General features: G+C 51.9%; 1 pseudogene; it reads right to left on the bottom strand.

Annotated features, from left to right (window-relative positions):
• Positions 1–995: 995 nt before the first annotated feature.
• On the bottom strand, positions 996–8,619 carry LOC103588984 (annotated as a pseudogene).
• Positions 8,620–10,525: the final 1,906 nt, after the last annotated feature.

Raw genomic sequence — 10,525 nt, forward strand, 5'->3', positions numbered from 1 at the left:
ATTTGCTAATGCACTGGAGGAAAGGGAAAAAGCAGTTGAGGATGACTGACATTTTGGACTTGAACATGTAGGTAAAGGGAATTGCTATTTACTGAGATGGGGAGGGTTGGGGTAGGGGTTTTGTTTTAAACATTAAATGTCTTCTGGGAGGAAACAGTCTTTGTAATCTCGACAGAGAAACTGCCATCTAAGGAAGGTTGGGTGCTTGGGAAGCCTCACCTTTCACAGTGTAGGGGAAGCCAGAGGCCATGAGAGTGTCACTAGTCACTGCATTCATTTATTCAGCAAAAAACTTATACCACCAGGGATAAGTCAAATGCTTCTCCAGATGTTGGGGAAATATCAGAGAACAAGAGAGACAATGTTGCCACTCTAATTTGGTACCTTACTCTCTAGTGAGGGAGACAGCAATTGAGGTAACAGAGAAGCTTATTTTCCAGAAGGAACATGGAGAAGGCTGTTGAGTGACTGGAGGAGTCAGAATCGGAGAGGATAATCACCCGGGCAGCTCTGAGGAGGACCTGGGCTCAGTTTGTCTTCTTTTTGTCACACAAAGTGGCTGCTGTGTCATTGGGAGGAAGAGAGAGGAGTGGACCCAGAGTGACCCTCAGGGGTCTTTGGGAAAGGCTTTGTCCTAGAGGAGAGATATCTTGAGGTGAGGCCACCTCTGAAAATGTCCAGCTTATCAAGCTCTGGGAATTAGGAATCTCTGACATGTGGAACAGGAAGAAACGGAGTCAGAGGGACAGAGAACCCGTGCATTCCCACAGAGCAAAGCTGCTCAGCCCACTGCAAAATTCTTCTCTGAGTGTGTGGAAAGGGGGCTGCTCACTCTGTACTGTGCGAGAGTTTCTGCTATGCAAAGAATTTTCTTTGTGTTTCCTGATGCTTTATCCTGCAAAGAATGGGGGAGTGGAGCAGCAGGTCTCTGAAGGCTCATACACCAAAGTTCCCCTCTCCATTCTGCCGTTGCATAGGTGGGTGACCCAGGATGGCTACTTGCGTCCTTTGGGGACAAAAAGAGTTCATACAGGGGAGTGATTTACTCAGGATAGGTTTTGAAGAAGCTGATTTAGACAATTGTGAGCAAGCTCCAGGGGTGGTAGGATCATGGAGACAAGCTAGGAGGCTCACACAAGAGCCTGAGCTGGGGTCCAGGCATGGTATAGAGAGGAGAGGGGAGATTTGGGAGACATACGTTCAAGGGCACTTGGCGAGCACTGGACATGGTCATTACTGTGGCTTGGGGCACTTGAGGGAATGATGGAGTATTCACTGAATTATGAACCACAGAAGGACAAGCAGGTTTGGAGGGAAAAGGATCAAGTTCTGTTTGAGAACATGAAGTGTGAGAAGTCTGGCACATTGCTGGAAATACAGATCTGAAGTTTAGGAAAGAAATCGGACCTACAAATGCTGAGGCAGAAGTCATCAGGGCCCGGATGGGGTTTGTGGCAGAGAATAGCCAGATGATAACTCTGCCTGTTTCCCTCTCCTTCTGGGGACACATCGAGAACACACTTTGCAGCCTCCCTCACAGTCGAAGGGCCAGATGGCTGAGTTCTGGCCAACAGAGTGTGAGGAGAGTGATCTTGCCCCTTCCTGGCCTGGCCCATGAAAACCTGTCCTCAGCCTGTCAATCCTCCACTCCAAGGGTCGGCAGACTTTTTCTGTAAAGGGCCAGATAGTAACAATTTTAGGCTTTGTGAGCCATGCAATCTCTATTGCAACTAATCAACACTGCCGTTGTAGCATGGAAACAGCCATAAGCAATACATAACCGAAGGGGTATGACTGTGTTCCCATAAAACTTTACCTACACAAACAGGCCACCCCTGCTCTGCTGTCTCTTCTATCTGCACCTGGATTCTGATGTCCACTTCTCCTTAGGAGCCACGTGTTGAAAATAGCATAGCCTTGATCCATCTGGGTTACCGAATGGCTGTAAGGAGCAGAGGTCTCCAATCTCTCGCCCCCTGCATCCTCCTCTTACAGAGTAAGAAGTGAACTTATATTGTGTTTAGCAACTGTAACTTTGGGGGTTATCTCTTACATCCATTAGTTACATAAACTAGGACAGAAATTGGTACTAGGAGTGGGGTTAGTTATGTAAACTAGGACAGAAATTGGTACTAGGAGTGGGGTGTTGTCATAATGAAAACCTAAAATGTATGGCATTGGCTTTGTAGTCAGGACAAGTGGTGAGGAAACTGGTGTCTGGGTCTGGAAAGAAGGGGACTTGTGCTATGTAGCAGCAAAATATTCAGTAAGGTAAGTAGGCCAGCTGTCTTGGAGCCTGTAGCTCTAGGGAAAGAGGTTATAAAACAGAATGTCATAGCCAGTCTCGGTGGTTACTGGCAGCACTTACCAAGGTCTTAGAAGAATGAGATGAGCCCAGGCAAGAACTGGCTGATTTGCAAACAAAACTAAAATGAAATAGAAAGACTCCAGAAATGTGGGGCCTTGGTTGGGAAAGTTGACCGCGTCTAGATACCAAACAGAAGGAAATCATATTTTAAAAAGCCTTTGAGCAGCAGAGGCCCATGGAGCCTCAGCCTTGTACAAGGTCAGAGTCAGAGACTGTCCTTCCTGGGCCTGAGAACCTCTAGATTGCCACCATGACACTGAGAGAGAATGGCCTGAGGGCAGGGAGCAAGTCAGGTGGCAGAACTGTGTCTAAAATGAATTTTGCATGTGGTTGCTGGCATCCAGAACTGACTGGAAGCAAATAGATGAGGAGCCTTTTCAGGTTTTTTTTTTTTTTTTAAAGATGACCGGTAAGGGGATCTTAACCCTTGACTTGGTGTTGTCAGCACCACGCTCACCCAGTGAGCAAACCGGCCAACCCTATGTGGGATCCGAACTCGCGGCCTTGGTGTTATCAGCACCGCACTCTCCCGAGTGAGCCATGGGCCGGCCCCTTTTCAGATTTTGATGGAACTGTATTGTCAAATAAGCCATAAGCCTGAATTAAAAAAAAAAATCTGACACTTTGGGCTTTAAAACCACTCACAGGCCTCAAAAGCAGGAGGTATAGGCTACAAAAGATGACAGCACCGGGAGGGTACACTCCTCAGCACCCACTTCAAATGTGGCCTTGGAGCAGACCCACAAGAGGAACATCTGGAGCTCGGAGCCAGGAGCCAGAGAGAACAGGGTGGGGCAATTCCCCCCAGAGGGCAGAAGCCCCCAGGCTTGGGCCCTGCCGGTGCCTGCTCAGCAGGATGGCACCATTGCTATGGTCAGAGCCTGGTCTGCATCCTCCGTCCTGGTTATCCGGTCTGAGCCCCACCACTGGACGCCAGCAGTGTGTGTGTGTTGGGGGTGGGGGAGGGAAGGACAGATAACCTGTTCTCTTAGCTCATTAGTTTCTAGATCACAAGGAGCCACAGGTGATTTGGAGGTCCCAGCCTGTGGCAGAGGTCCCAGGAGACAGTGAAGCAAGGGACATGGCTGTCTCTGTGGGGGTGATGAGTGAATTCCATGTGTGAGAGGAAGAGTGAAGTGGCTGTTTAGTGATGGTTGGGCAGCCTGTGGCGGGGACTGGCTAGCTGCTCGCCAGAGCTGAGCCCCCTCTGCCAGGTGCCTGCTAGACCACATTTCCCACCTTCATCGCAGCTAAATGTGGCCATGTGTGCAGTCTGGCCAGTGGAAGGCAGGTGGAAGTGCTGTGTGTGTCTGTCATAAAACTCCATAGAACCTTCCACACCGTTCTCCTTGTTCCCTCCCAGCTACTGGTTGGATATGGATGCCCAAGGCCACTACAGAGGCCACGTGTCAAAGATGGTAGAGTCTGGTCACTTCATGATTTTGTGGAATGTAGGCCAATTGGATTTTATATAAAGAAATACACACTTCCCGTGGTAAGCCACTGAAAGCTTGGGGCTTGCCTGTTATAGCAGCTGGTATTACCTTAACTAAAGTAGAGTTGAAGCTGTGGGAGCAGAGCAGCCAGTCCAGGAAGAGGCAGGAGCAGAACCAGGGCAGGATGCTGGGGAACATCAACATTTAAAGGGTGGGTGACAAGGAGGTGGCAGCAAAGGAGACTGAGATGGAGGTGGAGGAGAATTAGGGTAGAGTGGGCCTATGGAAGAAAAGGAATGTGGTGGGTTGAGAAATGTCTCAGTCCGTTTTGTATTGCTGTAACAGAATACCCAAGACTGGGTAATTTATAAGGAACAGATTCATTTCTTATGGTTCTGGAGGCTGCGAAGTCCAAGATCGAGGGGCCCACATCTGGCAAGGGCCTTCTTGCTGGTGTCATCTCATGGCAGAAGGTGGAAGAGCAGGCGAGAGAGACAGAGAGAAAGAGAGAGAGAGAGAAAGGGGCCAAACTTGTCCTTTTATAAGGAACCCACTCCCAAAATAACAGCATTAAGTAATCACCTCTCATTAGGCCCCAGCTTCCAACACCATTGCACTGGGGATTAAGTTTCCAACACGTACTTTTTGGGGGACACATTCAAACCATAGCAAGAAGGAACACTATATGTATACACTATATACATATTTTGGAACTAAAAAAGGACTTTGTTTATTGTGGCACAAGGATGCAAAAAATATAAAAATCAAAAGCTTGTCATTTAATTCACTTTCCTTCCTCTGCTTGTCACATGGGAATTGGATTTTATCTGTACATTTTCTTTTTTTTTTTTTTTTTAAAGATGACCGGTAAGGGGATCTTAACCCTTGACTTGGTGCTGTGAGCACCACGCTCAGCCAGTGAGTGAACCGGCCATCCCTATGTGAGATCCGAACCCGGGGCCTTGGTGTTATTAGCACTGCACTCTACCGAGTGAGCCACGGGCCGGCCCTATCTGTACATTTTCTAAGGGTCCTGATCTGCTCATGAAATCCTCATGCGGGGGGAAGCTGTGGGGCAGATTCCTTAAGTGACCCTTTGGGAGAACTCTTATCAGGGCAGAGCAGTTGATCAGTTCTGCCCTCTTCTCTCCCTTCTGTCTCATGTGTACTACAAAACAGTCACCGCACACACCGTGAGCCCCGCAATTAGCAAAAAGCAGCTCCGGAAGCCCACTTTGCTCTCTTGACTCTGGTCCAGGTCCTTCATTATTTTGACCACAGCCAGAGGGTCTTTTTGATTTTCCAGAAACCCCGGAAACTCCTTTCCCATGGGTACTCTCTGGCCTTCCTTCATTGAGTAGCCTTTATCCCTGGCAAATCTGTGAGATGTAAACATCATGGTTTCCATGGTGTGTTCCATTTGACTGAAGTTATTGAAACCTTGGCCAGGAGGTCCAGTGTGGATGCATGGCAGGCTGGGAAAAGGAACACTATTAAGAATTTGTTTTGCAAACGAACCCTGGGTCAGGTACAGAGTACAAGGCTGGATCTGCAATGATCCCTTTCCAAAAGGGCTTGCTCCTGGTGTGGAAGACAGGTCACCATGCCACATGTCAGTGCAACTCAGGGCGAGATGAAAGGTGGTATGAGCTGGGAGAGGTGCTCAGCCCAAAGACATGAGCCCTCGGCCAGGAGATTTATGTGGGTGTCTCGAATCTTGGGGTCATGGACTCCTCTGAGAACAAGACAGAAGCTAAGGACCCTGTCCTCAGAGTGGTGCAAGCAGCAGGCACCCACTGTTTTACTCCCAGCCTCTGCACTTTCATAGACCTCCTGAGCTGGCCATGAGGCCCAGGGAAAGACCCTCTGCTTTCCAGGGTCTCTTGTAACCTTGGCTCACTACCTCCCACAGCCCTGCAGACATAACTACTGTACAGAGGAGGGGACAGATGCAGTGTAGAACTTACTCAGAGCCACATGGCTAGAAGTGCGATACCTGCATTTGAAGGCAGGTGTGTTGGACTCTCATATTCCCTTTGCATGACACTATGGGGTCTCTTCAGCGGTCACAGAAGACACCTGGGGAGGGTGTCAGGGAGGATTTAAGGAGCAGGGGATGTCTGGGTTCAGCAGGTGATGCAGCCTTGGGGAGCTCTGGCGAGGCTTGGAGGTGGACAGGGCCTTGCTCAGGAAGTGACAGAGAGAGGCTTGAGCTCAGGCCCACCCGAAGCTGAAGCCCACGCTGCAGGGCAGCTTCGAGTGGCCAGCAGGTCACTGGTGTGAGTGGCCAGAGTGGAGCTAGCACCGGGACCTGAGTAGTGGTGAGACCCAGGTTGAGGACACGCTGCACGGGGCAGCTCTCTGTCGGCTTCCCCAGAGCCAGGAGCCACGTGGGAGGCCTGAGCTCGGCTGGCCTCTCCTCTGCCCACAGTTCCACTACGTAGACTTTGCCTCTGTTGGCCTCACAAGCAGAACGACTGGGGACAGGAACAGGTGTGACAGGGGTTCTCAAAATCATGGTAGGGAATCAGGGACATTTCCCCCCAAAATCTGGGGCCCCCCCTTTGCCCTGTGTCTTCGTTTCTAGGGCTGCTGTAATAGAGTACCACAGCTGGATGGCTTAAAACAACAGAAGTGCATCGTCTCACAGTCCTGGAGGCCAGAAGTCTGAAATCAAGGCGTTGCCAGGGCTGTGCTCCCTCTGAAAGCTGTAGGGAGCCCTTCCTAGCCTCTGCCCAGCTTCCGGTAGCCGACAGCAACCCTTGGCAGTCCCCAGCTGGCAGCCGTGTCACTCCGACCTCTGCCTCTGTCGCCACATGGTGTTCCCTCTCATGGGTCTCTGTCTTTCTTCCTCTTTTATAAGGACACCAGTCATAATGGATTAAGGGCTCACCCTACTCCAGTATGATGTCACCTCAGCTAATTACATCTGCAATGACCCTATTTTCAAATAAGGTCCCATTCTGAGGTACTGGTGGTTAGGACTTCAACATACCTTGTGGGAGGGACACAGTGACCTATAATACCCTGTGAGGTAATTTTCCTTCCCTAATAATCCCCCCCTCTGAACACCCTCTGGACTTTAGCATTAGCCCTCCCCAGGCCCCAGCATCTGCAGACCTGGCCAAAGAGGAACTGTGGGTGCTTTCGCAGCCCATGCCTGGGTGACCAAGAAAACAAACCCAGCTCCTGCCATGGAACCTCCTGTCCAGGGTAGTCTCGTGAGTGATAACGTGCCGGTAACACATAGCATGCAGCTTAGGACACCAGGGGTTGCTGCCACCAGCCCCAGTAATCTCCTCCAGCCTCAGCAAGAATGTGGCAGTGGCAAGCGGGCAGAGGCTGCCAAATTCCAGCTCAGGAAGGCGGGGAAGGAGGTGGCACTGTGCTTTTCTTTCAAGTGGAGAATTCTCTTCTTGGATCTGCTCCAAGGGGTTAGCAGCGAGGGAGGAAGCCAGGTTTCTGGCCTGAGCTTCCCGATCGACAGTCCCTGGCCAGCCAGCTCGGCTCCTGCAGAGGCTGCGGTGGAGCTGGGGTGGGGGCGGGGGGCAAGCCCTTTCCAGCCCAGGCCAGGTGTCCAGCAGGAGGACCTATGGCAGTCACTGGGTCAACTCAGGACTGCCTCAGAGTTGGCTCGGCTTGGTCATTAATTCACTCCTTTGTTCTACCAACATTCACTCAGCACTTGTTACAAGCCAGGTGCAGTGCTGAGGGGGAGACAGAGGCACGAGGACAACAGGAGGACAGCTGTGGTCAGACACATCCAGAGGAGGAAGGGCTTGGGATAGGGCCTGGCTCCCTTGGAGGGGCAGGGAGTTGTCATTTGAGACATTTGAGGGGCCAGCATGGGCTCCCAGGGGGGAATGTGCTCTAGACAGAGGGGACTGCAAGTCACAGGAATAGGGACCTGGGAAATCCTGGTGCCTTCAGGGATGCAGATCACTCCTCAGGGCTGGGTTGAGCCCCATTGTGGGGAAGGGCAGAGGATGAGGCTGAGGAAAGAGGCAGGAGCCGGATGACGAGGACTCTTGCACCAAAGAGTCTGGAATTAATCTCCTAAGCCATGGGACGGCATTGATGGGTTTTAAGCAGCATGAAGACTTGATCCAATTTCTGAATTAGACCATCCTGGCTGCAGAGGGCAAGCTGCCAGGGCACCAGGACTTATTTGGGAGTCACTGGCATCTGGGTGGCCATCAGCCCCATGGAGTGGTGTGATCATCTGGGGAGATGCACGGAGAGGAGGAGAGGCCCAGGGTGTCAGAACAGGAGAGGCAGGTGGAGGAAGAGGAACTGAGCACACCGTAGAAGTGGCTGGAAGAGCTAGAAAGAGGTATCCGGAAGGGAGGCGGGGGAACGTTTAGGGAAGATGGGATTGTCAGCAGCATAGGACGCCTCCAAGAAGTCCAGTAAGCTAAGAACTGAACGTACCATTGGGATTGACAATCAGCAGAGGGCCTCAGTGCGAGCAGAGCGGTCGAAGCTGCCAGGCTTGCCTCGGTCTGGCAGGTGGCTGGAAACTTGTCCTTCCTTGTGCACAGCAGTTATGAAGCCCGGGGAGTGGTCCTCTCAGAGGTGGGGGAGAAAGAGCTGCCCCTGCTCAGGCCCTCAGTGTCGCTGGCTGAGCAGGAGCCACAGATGCTTAGGGAGAGTTCACTCTGGGTAGATGCCTGAGGGGGTTGTTACCTCCAAGTTCTGAGGTGCCACACTGCAGCAGCAAAGAGACCCCGACTGCAGCAGCGTCCACGACTGATGCACGCTGCAGACCAGGCGCTGGGTGAGGGCTTTGCGCGCCTGTGTCTTCAAGTCCTGCATGGGGTATCCTTACTCCCACCTGGCTGGGGCTCAGAGAGGTGTGTGACTTGAGCAAAGGAAGTCTGCCAGTAAGTGGCAGGGAAGGGACTTGGAGTCAGGACTACCTGCACCCAAAGCTCTTTGGGCTTCACCGTGCTGTTGCCCTAACCCTTGAAGGGTGTGGTTGAGAAGCTCTCTTTGGTCATTGGTTGTTGGGTCATTGCTGACAGTGCTTATCCAACCTGGGATAGGAACTGGGACTTCAGGTGGCTGGATCTCTCTCAGAGAGAGAGAGCTTCTGCCACGTGAGTGGCAGTGGCTGGGGCTAGCAGGGGTTGAGGATGGACAGGGCCATCTTCCTGACGGGGCACCTGCTCTCAGGGCAGTGCTGTATCCATGGAGGTAAAGGGGTGGGCTCACCTGGAATGAAATCCTTAGCCATGCTACCCTAGAGGGGCTCTCAGTCTTGGGTCAGGATCAAGGGTCATGAATGCTAGACTGTGCCCTTTGTGAAGGGTGGAGACTCCAGAATCCTGGAGGGCAATTCAGAACGGACCACTGTGGTCCTCAGCAGAGTGAAGCACTAAGTGAGGGTACCTCGGGGAGGGGGAGGGTATGGCTGGTGGTATTGACAGTCTAGTACTGCTTAGGAGTCACCCCCCTGGAGGCTGCCAGGATGGTTCTGGGATCTGGGAACATGGACGCTGCACACAGGTTACCTTCACATCTGCAGCAATCGCAGCTGGAGGCTGTGACAGGATTGCTGGCTGCTCTCTCTTCTTTCTGGGCACACAGCCAGGCTATAGTCCCAGCTCCCCTTGCAGCTTAATGTGGCCATGGGACTGAGCACTACCAGTGAAATGTGACTGTTTCTCTAGGCCTCCCTGCAGCTACAGCTGCAAAAGCCTTCCCCACTTGCATGTCCTTCCTGCTCTTTCTCCCGCTTTGCTGGGTGTCAACATCCGAGGCGAGCTCGGAAGCTCTGTGCTAAAGATGACAGAGCCTGGCTATTTGAAGAACTGCGTGGCAGAGAGTTCTGCCCCCAACCACCAGGACTGGCTCCACCTACGATATTTATGTGAATGAGAAATAAACTCAACTGTGCCTGTGCTGATACCGGTTTGGGGCTTGTTTATTGCAGCAGTGACTTGCCCTGTCATACAGATGGCCACAAAGCTTTTAGGCCACAGGACCTCTTAGCCCCCTCTCTAGCTGTTCTGTATCTGTTCAGCAGCTTTCGCTCCCCGGCCTGTATCAGATATGGACTTGAACTCTCACTATGTGCAAGCCGAGTCATTTTCTTCTGCTGACGAGGTCATAGTGGTCTGATGTACCAGCTCAGGGAGCAAGACCCTATAAAGTGGCTTGTCTGCCCTTTGATGGTGGCCTTAATTGCTCCTATCTGGGGTGTTCACCTTAGCTGGATTTGGCTTTCTCCAAAGAGTTGGTACAGGGGCAGAGGTCACCTGTGCTGGGATCCTGTTGCAATCATGTGTCCCCACCAAAGCACAAAAGGCGCCACCCTAGGTGAGGTGGCTGAGAGAACAGGGTGGAGGGAGGGCAAACAAATGGGTTTCTCAGCTCCTGGGGGCCTGTGGCTGCCACTAGATCATTCTCCTTCTCAAGGAGGCTGGCTATTGGGGTAAGGGGGGTGGAAAAATGGTGGCAGAGTTTCTCTTGTCTTTGGTGACCCCTAGGAATGTTGGATCTTTGATAGAAATGCTACTCAAACTAGTTAAAATAAAATAAAACACGGAGGCCCTATTGGAAGAACACTGAGGAAAGCCCCAGGGAGTGGCAGCCACCGGGGTCTCTGAAGACCCCAGTGGTGAGAATCAGGGACCCAGTCCCCGTGGGCTTTCAAGACTTCCACAGCTGCAGTCCGCTCGTTCCAGCCCCAGCACTGGAGGAAGGGATCTGACGGGTG

This window comes from Galeopterus variegatus, unplaced genomic scaffold (assembly GCF_000696425.1).
Source record: "Galeopterus variegatus unplaced genomic scaffold, G_variegatus-3.0.2 Scaffold633, whole genome shotgun sequence".
Taxonomy (NCBI): Eukaryota; Metazoa; Chordata; class Mammalia; order Dermoptera; family Cynocephalidae; genus Galeopterus; species Galeopterus variegatus.